Raw genomic sequence first — 20,399 nt, forward strand, 5'->3', positions numbered from 1 at the left:
ACATTACATACGTAGATTACATATTTGAGGATAGGGAAATTAATATGCAAAACCCACAAACAATACATAAGGTTAATAGTACCATTCTCAACAAGTACCGTCCACCCTCCACCCTCCAAAACCCTTCCCTATTGGATAAACAAACGTAGTGAACTGAATGTTTCTCTACGAGGCCATCCACGGAGCCCAAACCTTTTCAAATTTCCACGGACAGCCACGGTTTATATATGTCATTTTATACATGGGGATTACTGCCTCAATCTGTGCCTCCCAGGCTGAAAAGGATGGAGGGGAAGAATCTATCCATTTCATAAGTATTTCTTTTTTGGCATAGAAAAGAAGGAAGGAAATCAGTAATTTAAGATGATATGGCCTCTGCTCATCATCATGTATCCCCAACAACGCCATGGCCGGCAAAAGCGGAATAGAGGTCTGCAATCTGGAGTTGATTTCACCTACAATCTTAGTCCAAAATAGTGCAACAACTGGGCACTCCCAGAACATATGTATATATGTGCCTATATGGACTTTGCATTTAGGACACATGGGGTCTCTCTCGGGAAATATGCGATGGAGTCTCTGCGGGGTATAGTAGACCCTGTGTATAAATTTAACTTGAATCAATTTGTCCTTGGATGCTATCACTAATTTCGGGCCATACTCTAGACAGTCCTCCCATCCCTCCCTATCCAGTGACGGGATATCAGCCCGCCATCTTTCCCATAAATCATTAATCTTAGGGGAATCTCTTCCCAGCAACGCATTATATATTGAGGATAGGGGTTTAGACAAGTCTCCAGGGGATAGGAGATCTTCGATGGGGTCCGTCTGTAACAGGGGAGTCTGTGGGAATTGAGCCCTGGCCGCATGTCCCAGCTGTAGGTACCGGAACGCCATCCAGCGGGGCAGTCCAAATTTAGCCGAAAGCTCATGCAGGGAGAGCAGTTGACCCCCAGACATTACGTGTTCCAACAAGGTTACACCATATCTAGCCCACACCTGTGGGTCCGGTATCATACGGAAGTGTTTAAGTCGTGGGTTCCCCCACAGGGGATGAGCTGGAGACAATTGGCCAGGTCTCAAGTATCTGCGCCTAGCCGCTTCCCACACCCTCCAAGTTGCTCTAGTAGGCCCAGGGATCCCACAATATGCCTTGGGTCCTCTATAGGGAAAATTCCGAAGGTCCGTCAGGGAACCCAGAATATTCGCCTCGAGACAGGTTGCCACATTGGATCTAGAACCCTGGAACCACCAGTGTACCGTCACCAACATGGCTGCCCAAAAATATAACTGGAAATCTGGGAGGGCAAGTCCGCCCAAATCTGCAGGTAAACATAACGTAGTACGTGCCAACCTAGGGTTTCTCCCCGACCAAATAAAGGAACCCACTATACGGTCAATCTCCCTAAAAAACGAGGCGGGGACCCAGACCGGGCAGTTCCTAAACAGATAGTTAAATTTGGGCAGTATCATCATTTTAAGGAGACTAATGCGACCCAGAAGATTCAGAGGAAGACTCTCCCAGGCAGCACATTTCGAACGTAGGGTGTTCAGGACAGGGGTCAGGTTTTTTACAATAAAATCAGAGAGATTCCTAGTGATCACAACTCCAAGGTATTTAAATTCCCCAACCCTTTGTAGTGGGGAGGAGAGGGGTCCAGAGTTAGCCTGTCCCCCTCTATAAACACCTGTCAGTGCCCATAAGTGTGCTGATCAGTGCCCACAACAGTGCCAATCAATGCCCAAAAAAGTGCCAATCATTGCCCCATCAGCAATGCCTGTCAGTGCCCCATCAAAGTGCCAATCAGTGCCACTCAGTAATGCCTGACAGTAGCTCCTCATCAGTGCTGCCTATCCAGTGCCACCTATCAGTGCCCATCAGTGCCGCCAATCAGTGCCGTCAGTGCTGCCTATGAGTGCAGCTTATCAGTGCCAATCAGTTTTTTTTTTTAAATTGTCGGTCTTTTTTCATTTATAGCGCAAAAATGAAAAACCGCAGAGGTGATCGAATACCAACAAAAGAAAGCTCTATTTGTGGGAAGAAAATAATAAAAATTTAGTTTGGGTACAGTGTTGCATGACCGTGCAATTGTCATTCAAAGTGCAACAGTGATGAAAGCTAAATATTGTCCTGAGCAGGAAGGGGGGACAGCACCTGGTATTGAAGTGGTTAAAGGAACAATGATTTTAATGATGCTTAAAGTGAAACAATAAAAATGGAACATTCCTTTAAATATAGTGACGGGGAGGGGGCCCTTCGTGTGCCTGTAAACTGGCACATCTGTAGCATGTAAAGAACATGCTGCAGCAAAAATGACATTTCTAAAGAAAAAAAAAAGACAAGTCAAATCACATTTAAATTTATTTGCGGTTGCAATAGCCGGCACCTGGCTATTTTAGAAAAATAATGCCAGGCTCTTCGGGTTTGGTATTGAATTTAAGGGGAACTCCATGCCAAAATTAAAAGAAAAAAACAGCACGGCCAATCACAGATGGTTCCGCCCCAATGTGCACGGCACATGCGCGCGATCGCCAGCGTGCTGCACGTACATGTCAGTGGCAGCGTGTTCCCAGGAACACTGCTCGTCACCGATGCTGGTAAACAGCCATTGGCCGCCGGCTGTTTACCACGTGATCCTCTCACAGCTGATCACTAAATGTCAACAAACCATGGTAACGAGATGTTACCGGGTTCTCCTCCTCACACAATGATCGTGTGTGAGGAGGAGATTGTGGTAACATCTCAAGTACCTGTCACAGTTAATCGGAGTACCCGAGTACCTTTCACAGTCAATCAGAGTACCCGAGTACCTGTCACAGTCAATCAGAGTACCCGAGTACCTGTCACAGTCCATCAGAGTACCCGAGTATCTGTCACAGTCCATCTGAGTACCCGAGTACCTGTCACAGTTCATCTGAGTACCCGAGTACCTGAGTACCTGTCACAGTCTATATGAGTACCTGTCACAGTTCATCTGAGTACCCGAGTACCTGTCACAGTCCATATGAGTACCTGAGTACCTGTCACACTCCATATGAGTACTGAGTACTTGAGTACCTGTCAAAGCCCTTCAGAGTACCCAAATACCAGTCACCAGCCCATCAGAGTACCCGAATAACAGCCACCATCCCATCAGAGTACCCAAGTACCTATCTGTAGCCCATCAGAGTACCCGAGTACCTGTCACCAGGCCATCAGAGTACCTGAGTACCTATCACCAGCCCATCAGAGTACCCGAGTACCTGTCACCAACCCATCAGAGTAACCGAGTACCTGTCACCAGCCCATCAGAGTACCCGAGTACCTGTCTGCAGCTCATCAAGTTACCCGAGTACCTGTCTCCAGCCCATCAGAGTACCCGAGTACCTATTTGCAGCCCATGCCTCATAGAAGATACGTTGGGTGTTTTGTGGGTAATTCCACTGTCCTGGTGCTCCAGGACAGTGGAATGGGGTCATTTTGTGGGTAATTCCACTGTCCTGGTGCTCCAGGACCTTCAAAGTGTGATAGGTAGGAATGAAATGAGATGTGTAATTTATGCTCCTGGAACGCCTGAAGGTGATACTTCAATGTTGGAACTCTGTATGTGGCCAGGCTGTGTAAAAGTCTCACACATGTGGTATCGCCATACTCGGGAAGAGTAGCAGAATGTATTTTGGGGTGTAATTTTTGCTATATACATACTATGTGTTAGAAATATCTTTGACAACTTTGTGTAAAAAAAAAAAATGCGTTTTCATTTTTTTTTCCACATTTTCCAAAAACTTCTGGAAAAAAATTAACCGTTCAAAAGACTCATCATGCCTCATAGATTACACGTTGGGGTGTTTGCTTTCCAAAATGGGGTCATTTTGTGGACAATTTCATTGTCCTGGTGCTCCAGGGCCTTCAAAATTATAATAGGTGGTTGAGAAATTATATGTGTCATTTATGCTTGTAGAACGCCTGAAAGTGCTACTTCAATGTTGGGCCTTTGTATGTGGCCAGGCTGTGCAAAAGTCTCACACATGTGGTATCGACATACTTGGGAAGAGTAGCACAATGTATTTTGGGGTGTAATTTGTTGTACGCATATGCTGTGTGTGAGAAATAACCTGATAATATGACAATTTTGTAAAAAAAAAAAAAAAAAAAAAAGAAATCTTCATTTTGCAAAGAATTGTGGGAAAAAATGACAATTTAAAAAAACTCAACATGCTACTTACTTAACCTCCCTGGGGGTATTCCCGAGTCTGGCTCAGGGTGGAATTTCAGAATTTCAGAACCAAAAGTGGTAACCCCGAGCCAGACTCGGGATCGCATCGCAGGATCCAGGAAGAGCTTACTTACCTTGTCCCCTGGATCCTGCGATGTCTCCCCGCAGTGTGAGCGAGCCGTCCTCCACTCAATTCATCACAGAGCCGAGCTCTGTTCCCGGCGAGCGTTGCCACACACGGGGACAGAGTACGGCACCAAATTCAACAAGTGAAACACACAAAATACATACAGTATACTGTAATCTTACAGATTACATTACTATATGAAATTATTTCACATCCCTTTTGTCCCTAGTGGTTTCTCCAGTGGCCTGCATGCAGTTTTATATTATAAAAACTGTTCTTTCTGCCTGGAAACTGGAGATTGTTCATAGCAACCAAAACCATCCCTTTACATCAAAAGTGGTTTTAGACCAGTTAGAAAACAGCGATAATAAATTAGAATCACTCGCAGAATTGAGCGATAGTGATTTGTGTGGAGATCCGTCATCAAACACTGAAAAGTAATGACAGCGACAATTCTGCAACTGAGCAAATTTCAGTGTTTTTGATTTGATTACATTATTGAATAATTTTTATTATTATTATATTATTATTATTTGGTATAATTATTCATAGTTATTATTATATTATAATTTATGATTTCGTGTTTCAAACTTTATCATACCCGAGATGTCTACTAGATTCTGGTTTGGACAGATATAAGTGAGTTATTCCTAAGAATTACAGGCCTACAATATAGAACGCCAAATTTCCATGCAAAATAATGGTACCGCTTTCAGCATAAAAAATATGAAATAATCATACCGCCAGGGAGGTTAATACCTTGGAATGTCTACTTTCTAAAAAGGAGTCATTTGGGGGGTATTTGTACTTTCCTGACTTGTTAGTGTCTCAAGAAATGAGATTCACCTGATGTACTGAAGGCCTGATCAGATGTGATCAATTTTCAGTGATTGGCACCATAGTTTGTAGACTCTATAACTTTCACAAAGACCAAATAATATGCACTGATTTGGGTTATTTTTTACCAAAGATATGTAGCAGTATAAATTTTTGCCAAAATTTTTGAAGAAAAATTACTAATTAGCAAAATTTTATGACAGAAACAAAGAAAAAGGCATTTTTTCACAAAATTTACGGTCTTTTTTTATTTATAGCACAAAAAATAGAAAACCCTTTAATGATTAAATACCACCAACAGAAAGCTCTATTTATGTGAAAAAAGAAGGCAAGTTTCATATGGGTACAGTGTTGCATGACTGAGTAATTGTCATTCAAACTGTGAGAGCACTGAAAGCTGAAAATTGGTCTGGGCAGGAAGGGGGGTGTACGTGCACTGTATTGAGGTGGTTAACATACAGTACTGTATTTGTTGTGGTCTTTGCTTGCATTGTTCATAAAATAATCCTGCTTTTATGCCTTGTTCTCTGATAAAGTAAGCCAAGGAATGCATATGTAAACATTCTACCTTGAAATAAAAAAAACAAAAACAAAAAACTACAGTGTGATATGCAGCACCATTGCTCACTAAGATAAGGAAGGAACTTGTGCCAAACAGAGTAAAACTGCAAAGGACGTGTGTGCCAAGATGCCAGAACAAATAAACTTTATGTGTACAAGTATATATTGGAACCTAAATTCACAAACAGCAGATAATATGTATCAATATACCATATAATGCATACAAGCCTGTCATGGAGTTTAACTTTCATTATTTTTTTAGCACTATTTTTTACAGTCATCTTTAATGATATCAGTGCAAGCTAATGCTATGTCAGCCAAAGCTAATAGTAAGCTTCCCTACCACCATATCTAAGGCAATCCCTTCTTCACTGCAACATGTTTCAGAGGATGCCCCTTGCATGACCATGGCCATGGACATTTGTGGTGGGATTGACAAGTTTTTCAAACTTTTTGGAGCCGTGTGTATCAGACAATACCACAAACATTGGTTTAGCAATTTAAAATGAATCCATCAGAAGCTCTCCTTTGTAAAATACCTGACTGATGTTGTAATAGCTAATTCTGGGTGGTAACCCATATCTTTACAGCATCTAAATGAACAATCACTAATGTATGGAAACCAACACTGTCCCATGCAGAATTTCAAAATAAAATCTTTTTAAACTACTGTATGCTCTTTGAAAAGCTTACTGCTCTTTAGGATTAAACATTTTTTTGAATCTGGACTAGATAATTTCTTGCCCCCTTTTAATTCACTACCTATTTAGGATTAGCACTTTCCTTTTCCCTCCACCTTTCAACCCTACCCTACTTTTCCCCTTGTCTGGTATCTTTAACGCTCCCTCTTCACCTGTTTTTCCCCTTCACTACATCTGCTCTTTTTTTTCTACTTCCGCCCCTTGTTACAAGACCTGTTACATAGTCTTCTACATTGCATTTTTCCCTTGGCACCTTTTTTTTTCTCAAATAATTTTTATTGATCACATTCAAGACATTCAAGGTTATGAGCTCTATGTTCATGACAAATAAAGATCATTAATAATGCAGTAAAGACATTTTGAGACAACCATACCAGTGGCAGCCACAATACACAAATAACACAAAGTAATCTAAAAAAATAACTGTTTAGCCCCATACACATGATCAGATTTTCCGACAGGAAATGTTGGATGTCAGGCTGTTGGTGGAAAATCCGACCATGTGTATGCTCCATCGGACAATTCTTGTCGGACTTTCCACCAACAAATGTTGGCTAGCATGTCTTCAAATTTTCGGCCAACAAATGTGTGTTGTCGAATTTTCCGATCGTGTGTACACAAGTCCATCGGACAAAAGTCCAAAGTACAAACACGCATGCTCGGAAGCAGAAGCGGTCGGTCTTGTAAACTAGCGTTCGTAATGGAGAATTAACATTCGTGACGTGGCAAATTATGAAATCTCCAAATGCAGCGCACAATTCTCTTCTTCATTAATGGGATAATAATGAAGCTGCTTTGCTGGTGATACTGATGGAGTTATTGCAAACGAATTTTCAAAGGCTTTTTTTTTCTAGTGATATCAATAATAATATTATTATGTTTTGGTTTTTTTTTTAATTATTTGTGCAAGTTACCACAACACCATTATCCCATAGTTTTTAAGATCAAAGATACAACTATGTTGGTGTCCCTTGTGAATTTTACATTGTATTTTTTTAAAATGTAACTGCCTATTCCCAAACTGTCATTTGAGGTAAAACACATAACCAAGTATTATTCTCCACAAATTTTTATTGTGCATTAAAAAAAAGACATGCTATCTGCCAATAGAACTTAACCAAAAAGTGCATTCTATGCATCCAAAAATATAGAAAATGTACCAAATCAAATCATTATTCAACCCAAAAAATAATGTCAAAGCAATAACTCCAAGGCCAATAATAAATAACACGTTATCTCCTCTGATTCCGCAATATGTCTGGTTGACGAACAGTCATTCAGAAACGAACTGAAAAGCGCTAAATGAAAAATGCGAAAAGAAAAGCGCGAATCAACACTCACCAAACTTCTACTAACAAGAAATTAGCAGAGGGAGCCCAAAGGGTGGCCCTAAAGAGCTGAAAAACCACGTAGTACGTCTAGTGCGTTACTACGTTCGCAATTGTTGGCCAACATTTGTGTGACCGTGTGTATGCAAGACAAGTTTGAGCCAACACCCTTCGGACAAAATTCCACGGTTTCGTTGTCGGAAAGTCCGATCGTGTGTATGAGGCATTTGAGTAGCAGGTTCTCAGTTAAAACTGCTAGAACATTATTGTGCAAAATATCTTCATTGACAGAAGACATTATAATACTTAGAGAAGAACATAAAAAGAAAAGGTTAGAGGAAAAGGAAGAAAGTCAATGGCCACCACAACAGCGCCCTCTCTCAAAAAAAAAATGGAGATGCCATAGTTCCCAAACGCGATTGTCAACCTCCATTCTGTCCTGTATTCTAGCAGTCAGTTTCTCCATCAACTCCACATCTTTAATCCTAGCATACAAGGTATCTGAGGTGGGAGGGAAGCGTTTTTTCTAATAAAGAGTCGTGAGAATATGGCGCAGCAACTTTTTATAGGGTTTATTTTCCAGGGGAATAAGCCCAACAGGAATAATTTTGGTGTCATTGGGATAGATACCCTTGGCACCTTTTTCATTCCCTTTACAATAGACTCATCCCATGTCTCCAATGATTTTTTATTGCAGGTCTTGGAGTGGGATTGACATAGTTACTTATGTGTTTCCATGATTGAATGTTTACATAACCTACATTCATTATTATTATATTATTATTACTATTATAGAGGATTTATATAGCGCCAACAGTTTACACAGCGCTTTACAACATGAGGGTAGACAGTACAATTACAATACAATTTAATACAGTAGGAATCAGAAAGCCCTGCTTGTAAGAGCTCCATGCAATAGATCACTTTACTTTTGTACAGTGAAGGTCCACATGTTAGCAGTTACCCCTCAAGGTTTATTTTTACTTGTTTTACAGCAGCTAAAAAACTTCATATTATACAACATGATTGTCCCCTATTCAGGGAACATGCTTGTTATGTGTACTCCTGTTAATGTTAACCATTTGCCATTTCTTTATCTACTGCAATGGTATTATGACAAATGCCACATAGCACTGAATTTTTAAAAAATAAAAATCCTATTAAAAAAAAAAATCTGCATGCAGATGGCACATGTATAGATGGCACATGTGGGAGCAATTGACACATGCACACTAAGGCTTTGTTCACACTGGTGCGACACGACAGCCGTCCTACTTTGGATCTTTGCCCTGCGACATGAAGCCGGCATGTGTCCGACTTTCAATGAACGGGGATCCGACTTGGATCCCCGCCACCCCGGCACTGTGTTTGGTATGAATCTTTAGGTTCACACTGGTCCAACAAACGCTCCGACATTGGGAGCTCATGTTGCATGACGTGTGAAATCCAATGTTTCCCTATGGGAGCCGTCCTAACTGGTCCGACACAAGTCGTTCCGACTTTAGAAATGCTCCCTGTACTACTTTGGTCCGACTTTGATCCTACTTCAGCCTATTGACTATCATTGAAGTCGGATCAAAGTCGGATCGCCGTCTCGCATGATCCGACTTCGGCACGCGACTTGTGCTCAGATGATCTTGAGGGGGAACTCTGCGCCAAATTTTAAATAAAAAAACAGCATGGGTTCCCCCTCCAAGAGCATACCAGGCCCTTGGGTCTGGTATGGACCTTGAGGGGAACCCCCTACGCCGTTTTTTCGCCCAAATCCATACCATACCCTTATCCGAGCATGCAGCCGGCCGGTCAGGAATGGGAGTGGGGACGAGCGAGCACCCCCCCTCCTGAACCGTACCAGGCCGCATGCCCTCAACATGAGGGGTTGGTGCCTTGGGGGAGGGGGGCGCGCTGCGTCCCTCCCACCCCAAAGCACCTTGTTCCCCATGTTGATGAGGACAAGTGCCTCTTCCCGACAACCCTGGCCGTTGGTTGTCGGGGTCTGCGGGCAGGGGGCTTATCGGAATCCAGGAGCCCCGTTTAATAAGGGGGCCCCCAGATCCTGGCCCCCCACCCTATGTGAATGAGTATGGGGTACATGGTACCCCTACCCATTCACCTAGGGAAAAAGTGTCAATAAAAAAAAAAACTATACAGATTTTTAAAGTAATTTATTAGACAGCTCCGGGGGTCTTCTTCCGGCTTCGGGGGTCTCTCCGGTTCTTCTCCGCGCTCCTCCGCTATCTTCTGCTCTTTTGCTGCTCTTTTGCTATAGCGGAGGAGCCCGGTCTGCTGCCTTCTTCTCTTCGGGGGTCTCTCCGTTTCTTCTCCGCGCTCTCCGGGTCTTCTGCCGCTCTCTCCGGCATGCCCAGGGACTGTGACGGCATAAGGGGGCGGGGTCACCGCCTATATAAGTCAGAGCGGAGCACCCAGAGTGCATTCCAGCCGGAGAGAGCGTCGTGTCAACATCAGAAGAAGAGAAGAGGGCAGAAGACCGAAGACCGGGCTCCTCCGCTATAGCAAAAGAGCGGCAAAAAAGCAGAAGATAGTGGAGGAGCCCGGCAGAAGACCCGGAGAGCGCAGAGAAGAACCGGAGAGACCCCCGAAGAGAAGAAATCCCCCGGAGCTGTCTAATAAATTACTTTAAAAATCTGTGTAGTGTTTTTTTTTTAATTGACACTTTTTTCCTCCAGGTGAATGAGTAGGGGTACGAAGTACCCCATACTCATTCACATAGGGTGGGGGGCCGGGATCTGGGGGCCACCCTTATTAAAGGGGGCTCCCGGATTCCGATAAGCCCCCCGCCCGCAGACCCCGACAACCAACGGCCAGGATTGTCGGGAAGAGGCCCTTGTCCTCATCAACATGGGGAACAAGGTGCTTTGGGGTGGGGGGGCTGCAGCGCGCCCCCCTCCCCCAAGGCACCAACCCCCAATGTTGAGGGCATGCGGCCTGGTACGGTTCGGGGGGGCGCTCGCTCGTCCCCACCCCCATTCCTGACCGGCCGGGCTGCGTGCTCGGATAAGGGTCTGGTATGGATTGGGGGACCCCCACGCCGTTTTTTCGGCGTAGGGGGTTCCCCTCAAGGTCCATACCAGACCTAAGGGCCTGGTATGCTCTCGGTGGGGGGACCCATGCCGGTTTTTTATTTAAAATTTGGCACGGAGTTCCCCCTCAAGATCATCTGAGCACAAGTCGCGTGCTGAAGTCGGATCATGCGAGACGGCGATCCGACTTTAATGATAGTCAATAGGCTGAAGTAGGATCAAAGTCGGACCAAAGTAGTACAGGGAGCATTTCTAAAGTCGGAACGACTTGTGTCGGACCAGTTAGGACGGCTCCCATAGGGAAATATTGGATTTCACACGTCATGCGACATGAGTTCCCAATGTCGGAGCGTTTGTCGGACCAGTGTGAACCCAGCCTAAAACAGAAGTGCAAGTGGACTACACCTTTAGAGCATTATATTTGAAAATCAAGCCCACAAAGTATGGAAGCTAAAGCATGAGCAAGATGCAAATATCATTTTCAAAACAGGTCAGCAGTGGCATCCTCCATATTTATGTTATGATATGGGGCAATTTACAGTCAGGTCCATAAATATTGGGACATCGACACAATTCTAATCTTTTTGGCTCTATACACCACCACAATGGATTTGAAATGAAACAAACAAGATGTGATTTAACTGCAGACTTTCAGATTTATTTTGAGGGTATTTACATCCAAATCAGGTGTAGAACAGTTTGTATACATGCCTCCCACTTTTTAAGGTACCAAAAGTAATGGGACAGATTAACAATCATGCATCAAACTTTCACTTTTTAGTACTTGGTTGCAAATCCTTTGCAGTCAATTACAGCCTGAAGTCTGGAACGCATAGACATCACCAGACGCTGGGTTTTCATCCCTGGTGATGCTCTGCCAGGCCTCTACTGCAACTGTCTTCAGTTCCTGCTTGTTCTTGGGGCATTTTCCCTTCAGTGGACCTGACTGTAAATCCCATTTTTATGTTTTATTTTTAAATACCTGTTCAGTCGTAGGAAAAAAAAACCTCTTGCTGCAATACTCACGTCCCCTCCAACACACTCTCCCTACACACTCACCTGCTCAGTGATGCAATCCCCTTTTCTTTTTCATGCATCTTATTCATTACCTGCTGGGTTATACTTCATCATTAGGTGAATGGACACTGGTAGACCAAAGGTCTTCAGACAGGAAGTGATCCCCTATATAACCCCTCCCATACAGGAAGTACTTTAGTTTTTTAGTGTCTGCAAGGTGGATGGCATGGTTTGTTTGAGCTCTCTGAGCTCCAGGTCTCTAGTCCCACAAACAGTTCCAAAAATGAATTAAGGGATTGACCAATTGGATTTGACACAGGCTTTTATGCTTAGATAGATGGTACCTGAGCCTTACAAAGAAGACTCAAGATCCTGCGAGGTTTTGCTTGTAATGTGCCTTCCAGGCGCTGGACCCTGCAGAGTGCAAATCCTGGACACTACAGCGCTAAGGCATTTCCTGCAGGGTGCTGTACAGGTCCATGGGAGTGGACCCTAAACATGAAAGGGTACCCAGTCCTTGAAGGTCCAAGTGACACGAACCTGTCTTGAAGGGTGAAGATTGACCCCTTCGTTCCTAAGTGGCCCTGTGTCTGGACGGGTAAGTGAAACCCCTTTATTATATTATTGTGGGGTGTCCCAGTGATTGTAACAATCAGTCAAGCTAGCTAAAGGCTGGACACCTGTGTGTGGTGACCATATGGGGGAGTTCTGGGCTAGCTGTGGGTGTTTGCAAAGTGTACCTTTTTTGCTTGTGCCTGGCTGTTTTTTACCTGTATGATGGCACACTATGGTGCGCCATTTCACCTTGGTTCGTCATGGCACACGTTCATTCGCAAGCGCTGCTGGGCTCAGCAGTTTCTTTGGCGGCCATGGCGCACACGGATTCACCGCACATGCGCCGTAGCCTTTATCTGGGCACATTAAGATTCGCGTCATACGCAAATACAGTCTCGCCCACTCGCCAGGACCATGCACATGCGTGTGCACACACGCATATAACGTTTTGGCGCACACCCAGCTTATTTAAGCTGTATATGCCAAGCATGTGGTGCTTCCAGAAGGCAGCTGTGGGACACAGAACAGGCTCTGAACAGACACTTGCAGTGGTTAATTTCTCCTTACCCGGGTCACGTAAGTCAACAGGTGTTGCTTGGCAGGCTAAAGGTGCTTAGAAGGATTATTGCATAGGGGCTTGGTGAGCCCTATTAAAGGCTCTCCCTTTGAGGTGTTTTAACTACACCCAAGTACTCTTTGTTTGCGGCATTGAATGTCTTCCAAAAAGAGGCTTGGGGCTAACACCACAGGGAAGGGCACACCTACGTCATCAGTAGTTCCTGTTCCCAGTCATATCCCTAGTGTTGTATCCCCTGAAAGACCAGAGGCTCCCGGGCAATCTGCGCCCATCTGGTATTGTGCCTACAGTCAACGCTGCTGCTTCACCGTTTATCGCTAAGGATGAACTGTCCTCAGCCCTAGCCGGGTTAGAGCACAGGATTGCCGTCATGATTGCCTCCATCCCGCAGGGTGGCAGGAAGCGTGACAGATCTGCCTCCATGGAGTCTCCTGGTCTGGAGCAGGAATGGGTTGAGGATGGGGAAGAATTAAAAGCTCAGGATTCGGTGGAGTGCTTGGCAGATGAGTCTGCTTCCAAGCAATCTGGACAAAAAGATATCCACTCAAAGTCTCCCTCTCAGTTGCAGAGGATTTTGATCCTGACTCTGACTGAAATGGTTCTTTCTGCCTTTAAGTTGCCTCTTGCAGAGGTGACTGAGCCCCCCTGGTCCTCTTTGGGATCTCTGAGACCTTTTCTGGTCGCACAGACTTTCCCGCTACATCCCCTGTTGGAACAGGTGGTGTATGCTGATTGCGAACATCCTGACAGGACTTTTTTGCCTCCTTTTATATCCCATGGATGAAAAGTTTGTTAAAAAAATGGATCATGCTGGCCGTAAATGCAGCAGTCTCTTCCTTAAACAAGAACTTAACTTGTCCGTAGATAATGCACAGGGCTTGAAAGACCCTGTTGACAAGAAGTTGGAGTTATTATTAAAGGCTTCCTTTTCTTTGGACAGTTCAGCCATTCAGCCAGCTTTTGCAGCAATTGGTATTTGCCACTCCGTAAAGGATCAAGTCAAACGGCCGGATAGGCCTAACCAGGAGGATTATCTGCCTGTAAGGAAGACAGATATTACTCGAGCGCTGTGTTTTGCTGTTGATGCTTTAAAGGATTCAATACAGCAGGTTTCTCGTCTGGCTGTCTTGTCTGTACATATGCACAAACTTTTTTGGCTAAAGAACTGGTCAGCCGAGCTTCCTTGTAAAAAGTTATTGGCAGGTTTCCCATTTGACGAGGAACATTTATTCAGTGATCACTTGGACAAATATATCCAAAAGATTTCCGGAGGGAAGAGTTCTCTATTTCCTGTGAAGAAAAGCACCAAACGTTCCTCGTTTAAAAACCCAGGGACTGCTTCCTCAAATGTCTCAGTGTCAGGGCAGTTCTGCCACCGATAGGGCACTAGGGCCAAGGGCAAGCCGCAAGGCCAGGGCCACAAAAAGCCCTGGGTCCAAAATTCTTCTAAACCCAGCACCAAGCCCTCCTTTTGAGGGGACGCCCCCATGCCATCGGGTGGGGGGAAAGCTGCTGCAATTTGCGGACATTTGGAAAACAACAATTCAGGACGAGTAGGTCACCTCAATTATATCTCGCGGTTACAAGCTGGAGTTACAGGGGGTGCCCCCTCAGAGGTTTCTAAGATCCAGTGTTCCTTCGGATCCTCCAAAAATAAACTTATTGCTTCAGGCCCTACATCATCTAGTGCATCAAGGAGTGATTGTAGAGGTTCCAGTATCCGAAGGGGCACAGGGTTTTACTCACTCCTGTTTACGGTTCAGAAAACAAACGGGGACACAAGGCCCATTTTCGACCTAAGGTCCCTGAACAAGTATCTATTGATACAATCCTTTCAGATGCAGTCTGTCCGCTCAGTAGTAACCTCACTCCAGAGACTTTTTAACTTCAATCGATATAAAGGATGCGTACTTACACGTACCTATCTTTCAGCCTCATCAGAGGTTCCTACATTTTGCAGTAGGAGAACATCTTTTTCAGTTTGTGGCTCTACCCTTCGGGCTTGCTACAGCTCCCCGGGTGTTCCCAAAAGTCCTAGCACCAGTACTGGGTCTTTAAGCGCCCAAGGGATCCTGGTGCTCGGGTATCTGGATGACCGCCTGCACAGAGGTATATATACACAGTGAGGTATTTGAGAAGCTTAGGCTGAATCATAAATACCGAAAAGTCAGCCTTGAGACCTGCTCAAAGTCTAAAATATTTAGGTCTGATTCTAAACACGGTCCAAGCAAGAGCATTCTTGCCACCCGTAAGTATCTATGCCCTGAAGGATCAGGGGTGTCAGATAAGGGGCACCAGTCAACCCTCAATTCGGCTCTGAGTCTTCTAGGGAGGATGGTATCCTACTTCGAGGCAGTGCCCTATGCCCAGTTCCATTCCAGGCCTTTACAACAAGACATCTTGTTGGCTTGGAACAGAGGAAGAAAAGCCCTGGATTATCCAATGTTCTTATCGCCTCAGGCATGCTTAAGCCTAAACTGGAGGCTGCAGGATCAGAACCTGCGAAAGGGAAAATCCTTTCTCCCGGTAACTTGGAGAGTACTGACTACAGATGCCAGTCTCTCAGTCTGGGGAGCGACCTTAGACCGGCTCACAGCTCAGGGGAAATGGTCAGGGACAGAGCAGACCCTGCCCATCAACGTCCTAGAATTACGGGCAGTACGTCTGGCCCTATGATCCTGGACGGTGGAGCTTCAGAACTGCCCCATTAGGGTTCAGTCCAAAAATGCCACAGCAGTGGCCTATATTAACCACCAAGGCGGTACCAGGAGTTGTTCAGCTCTGATGGCGGTGAACTACATAGTAGCCTGGGCAGAGGGACATGTGCCAATAATATCGGCAGTCCATATCCCGGGAGTAGAAAACTGGAAGGCAGATTATCTCATCCACCAGCAGATATGCCCAGGGGAATGGTCTCTACACCCAGAGGTGTTCCAGGAAATTTGCCAACGTTGGGGATGGCCAGAGGTCGACCTACTGGCATCCAGGTTCAACAACAAGCTACAGAAGTGTCTCGAACAAGAGATCCTCTGGCAGTTGGAGCAGATGCTCTCTCTGATAGTTCCATGGAGCCAGTACTCCCTGGTTTATGCTATCCCTCTGATCTCTCTCCTTCCACATTTGTTGCGCAGGATTCGGAGAGAGGGGATTCCAGTCATTCTGGTGGCACCAGCTTGGCCCAGAAGGCCCTGGTTCCCGGAGATTGTGAAACTGACAATAGACAGGCCATGGACGCTTCCATGTCACCCCGATCTACTGTCTCAAGGTCCTATATTCCACCCCAATTTACAGTCTCTAAATTTGACGGCATGGCTATTGAATCCAGGGTGTTAAAGGACTGTGGCATCTCGGGACCAGTGGTGTCTACTCTAGTGAATGCTAGAAAAGCTATCACTAGGAAAATTTATCATAAGGTCTGGAAGACTTATATTGATTGATGTGAAGTCAGAAAATGGCATCCCCGGAAATATGTGATTGGGAGAATTCTCCCCCAATCACATTCTTTTGTACAGTCAGCTGTGGAAATCAAATTGGCTTTGAGTACAGAGGTCAAGTTTCGGCCCTATCAGTATTCTTTACTCCTTTAACCTTTAGCCTTCCATTTACTGATCCAAACCTTTATGCAAGGGGCAACTCGCTTGCTTTCCCTTAGGTCACCTATGTGTCCTTGGGACTTGAACTTGGTGCTGTCTGTGTTACAGAAACAACAATTTGAACCTATTAAGGAAATTCTATTAGACTTGCTGTCATGCAAGCTAGCCTTCCTGATGGCTATCACCTCGGGCTAGAAGGGTGTCGGAGTTGGCGGCCCTTTCATGCAGGGAACCGTACTTGATCCTCCACCATTACGACCTGTTCCTTCCTTTTTGCCAAAAGTGTTGTTGGCCTTTTAATTTAAATCAGGACATTATTTTGCCTTCTTTTTTCTCTCAGCCTCGTTTGGCGGAAGAGAGATGACTGCATTCTTTGGACGTTGTCCGGGCAGTCAAGGTTTATTTGTCTAGATTTGCGGAGATCCTAGGATCAGACTCTTTTTTTGTTTTACCAAAAGGACCCAACAAGGGGCAGGCAGCTTCCAAAGCTTCCATTGCCAATTGGGCCTACGGTCTGAAACATAAAGCTCCTCCCTTTAGGGTGAGAGCTCATTCTACCAGGGGTGTAGGAACCTCCTGGGCTTTTCGCCATCAGGTATCTGAGGCTCAGATTTGGAAGGCTGCTACCTGGTCTTCAGTGCATACGTTCACAAAATGTTATTAAGTGGATATTTGAGCAGCCAAGGATTCAGCTTTCAGCCGCAGTGTACTGCGGGCTGCCGTATAAGTTCTGATAGCTATTGTTTGGCAGGGTGTCTCCCTCCCCTCAAGGCTATTGCTCTGGGACGTCTCAGCAGGTAATGAATATTAGCTTGACTCTGTGTCCCATGATGTAATCAAAGAAAAGGATTTCACAGGTAAGTATGATGTAAAAATCCTATTTTTTGAGTGTGGGGTGATTTGGATCACCCCCTGGGTTATCATTGAGATCTGCCTTAGGGGTGCCACCAATCGTGACCCTACATTCACTGTACAATTTTACAGGAAACAGCACTGACATTCTCACATCAGCAACACTCTCTGCAACACTGAGGACCACCCAGTGCTGGAATAGGGATGAAAAGGGAAGAGAACCCTGCACACCATGTGACTGCTCTAAAGACTTTAAATAAGGTGAGTCTGAACTAGGGGGCAGCAGTGGGGAGGGTAGAATTGAGCTTTAAAGCTGTTCGTTTTAACTTTCCTGTATTGTGTTTTGTTGCAGTGTTCTACTTATTCTTGCAACTTATTTATTATATTGAAAACCCAGATGAGTCTTAGAGAAATGTCTGAGTTAGCTATTAATACGTTGATAGCTTAATAATCATTTCCCTAAGGTCCCAAAACCACCCATCTTGAGCTCCAATCTTTGCTACCTCTGTGGTTAATAGTTATTGGAATTCAAGAGCAGCAGCTGGAAAAGGCTGAACATTTAGTGTGGACCTTGTACTATGTTGTATCCAAATGATATGGCTGCTACGTCTTTTGTAACTTTTATATGTGTTGTAGAGGGGAACCTCCACAGTCCAAAGACATATTATTGTGCAAAGAAGCAGGGAAACCTGAGAACGAGACACAGCTTTCCTGCAAGTAACAGATGGTTACTGTTTAAGTGCAGGCATAACCCTGTCCCAACACCACATGTAATGATGGGGGAGGAGGACTCAGAAAAAGGAAAACACTGATTGGACCAATCTCATATCCTATTTAATCATAGTCATATGGGAGGCTTTTTCAAGCATAGAGAGAGATGGCTGTTGAAATTTCTAGCGTGCTGGAATCTTGCAAGGAAGCAGTGCAGTGTGGTAAGTTTCTGTGGTGTGTCCTGTGATTTAATGAATAGAACCTTTCCATTTCTGCCAACCCTGCAGAAAATGTGGTCAAGGGATTTATTATGGAACGTACCAAAGGCTGGCACACAACTAATTACACATAACATGAAGTGGAATAGAAACTCATAGCCCAAAGGTGACAAACAGAGAAAGTGTTTTAGTTTTCTTTCTTCCATTTAGTTGTATGAGGTAGTTCTTGGAAACTTCAGCTCATTTATTTTGTAATTTCTTTGCAGATAAGACAGGTGATTGTTATTTCTGTCATTCAATATCTCATTGACAACTGTTCTGAATTGTCTGTTTATTCTTATGAGAATCACTTTCTTTACATCACACAGTAATTGTATGATAAATTGAGAAATTGTCTGTCCAAAAAACAGATAGAACTAGGATCAACTGTCTTTAATATACTAAAATTATACTTTAGTAACTAATGACATGTACAGCTCCTGTGCTGCCTTGAATGAGTAATTACAAGTTGTTAAAGATGTTTCTTTTTTCTTTATATACATGGTATTGCCATTTTATTGTAATGCTTCTGGCATATCACGCTATTCAAAACCTAGGAACATAGTGTTTGTCTTTTCCGATTTACTACAAAATAATTTGCTGATTTGTAGAAAAGTGTTTGTTATTTTAAATAATTATGACTTTACGTATTGTTCTGTGAAGGAAATTGTAACACAGCCTGTCAGTCTTTGATAATGTCTAATTTCTAAGTCCAAGATATAAAAATAAACAGGTTAGGAATATTTTCATATACACCTTGATGATCATATTTATTTAAAAAAATAGAAGTAACAGTGTTAACTTCTATCCTTGAAATGCTTGAAAAATCAGGCTTTGTACAGGGACTAGAACAGAATATTTTTAGATCCTAGCTAATGTATTCAGGACATTTCTAGGGTAAAATGACTTTTGTAGCTTGCTTAACTGATAAATGTAAAAATGTGGCAGTGGTTTGTATAGGTTCTTTCTTTTTCATGATGTGGGTGATCTGTGCAGTCTTATTTATGGCACCCTGCTGAAACTGTTTAATGTATTATCCAATTACAGAAGCACAAACAAGCCATCGGGAGGCCCCTATCAGTGATTACACCTTGTTTCTCCAGCGTATACAGCTAAAGCTAAGGGAAAATAAGACTGAAGCTAGGATAGTCTTCTGAGACTTTGCTTTGGATCCTAAAGTCAGCATAAATTACTCAGCTCAATTTCCTGCTGTTTATAACACTGTTCAATTACACGAGGGGTGCCTTTTTGGGAAGATTTCCTGCTGTTTGCAGTTTTTCAGCTTACATTTTTTTAAGGTTTGAATCGAGAGAATTACCGCTGTACTGTATAAGCATGTCATCTCTGTTTAAACTTGACATTTCAATAGGTAGTTATCTGAAATATGGGAACTTTAAGTAAACAGGCAATATACCTATGATGTATTCCAGGTTATGATGGCTTGTTGATGTTCCTCTAATGTGGGAGGTGGAGCTAGCTGCATGAATGTTTCAATAATTCAGTGGTATTTAAGAACTCATTTTGAAAAGTTTTACTTATCTCTAAGAGAGTTTAGTGTATTGATCCACATATTGTATCATTTTACTCTGTTTTATACTCTATTTATGTTGACTGTGCTTTCAGTGTGAGTTTTATATTTGTCTTTCAAGCCAACAAATGAACAAATGAAAAGTAGAGTTCTACCTAGTAACAAAGATGTTTGTTTAAAATGATGGAGGAATTTCACATTTTGAAATGAATGATTATACACTCAGACAATCCTCCCTTCACCGCATATGATACCAGTTGAGTGATCTCATAGAAACATAGAAGGCTGAAGGCAGAAAAAGACCAAGTTGTTTGTTGATTGACTCACTGTATTTGCTGGAAGTCTGTTCCAAGCATTACCTACTCTTTTAGTAAAGCAGTATTTTCTAAGATTAGTTTTGAACTTTCCTCCTGCTAGTTTGAGGTCATGTGGCCGTGTTCTTGATCTTTGATTGATATTAAACATGCTGTCACCCTAAACCTTATTCACACTGTTATTTAGCTCCAAATTACTGTCTA

The 20,399-nt window shown here is 43.6% G+C and overlaps 1 protein-coding gene across 16 annotated transcripts in view; it reads left to right on the top strand.

Moving 5' to 3' along the window:
- Positions 1-20,399, top strand: part of BMPR1B (bone morphogenetic protein receptor type 1B) — a 700,361-nt gene that overhangs the window by 209,205 nt on the left and 470,757 nt on the right. For 3 of the 16 annotated variants that reach the window (XM_073601147.1, XM_073601120.1, XM_073601153.1), the window contains one exon: positions 17,518-17,646. The exons of 11 other annotated variants lie outside the window; for them this stretch is intronic. The gene's annotated coding sequence lies outside the window, so the exon portion shown is untranslated. Of the gene's footprint in view, positions 1-17,517; positions 17,647-18,170; positions 18,318-20,399 lie in introns of those variants that run through there. 2 more of the 16 variants (XM_073601152.1, XM_073601134.1) reach the window with 2 other exon arrangements.

The sequence above is a fragment of the Aquarana catesbeiana genome, linkage group LG01 (genome assembly GCF_042186555.1).
Source record: "Aquarana catesbeiana isolate 2022-GZ linkage group LG01, ASM4218655v1, whole genome shotgun sequence".
NCBI classification, from domain to species: domain Eukaryota; kingdom Metazoa; phylum Chordata; class Amphibia; order Anura; family Ranidae; genus Aquarana; species Aquarana catesbeiana.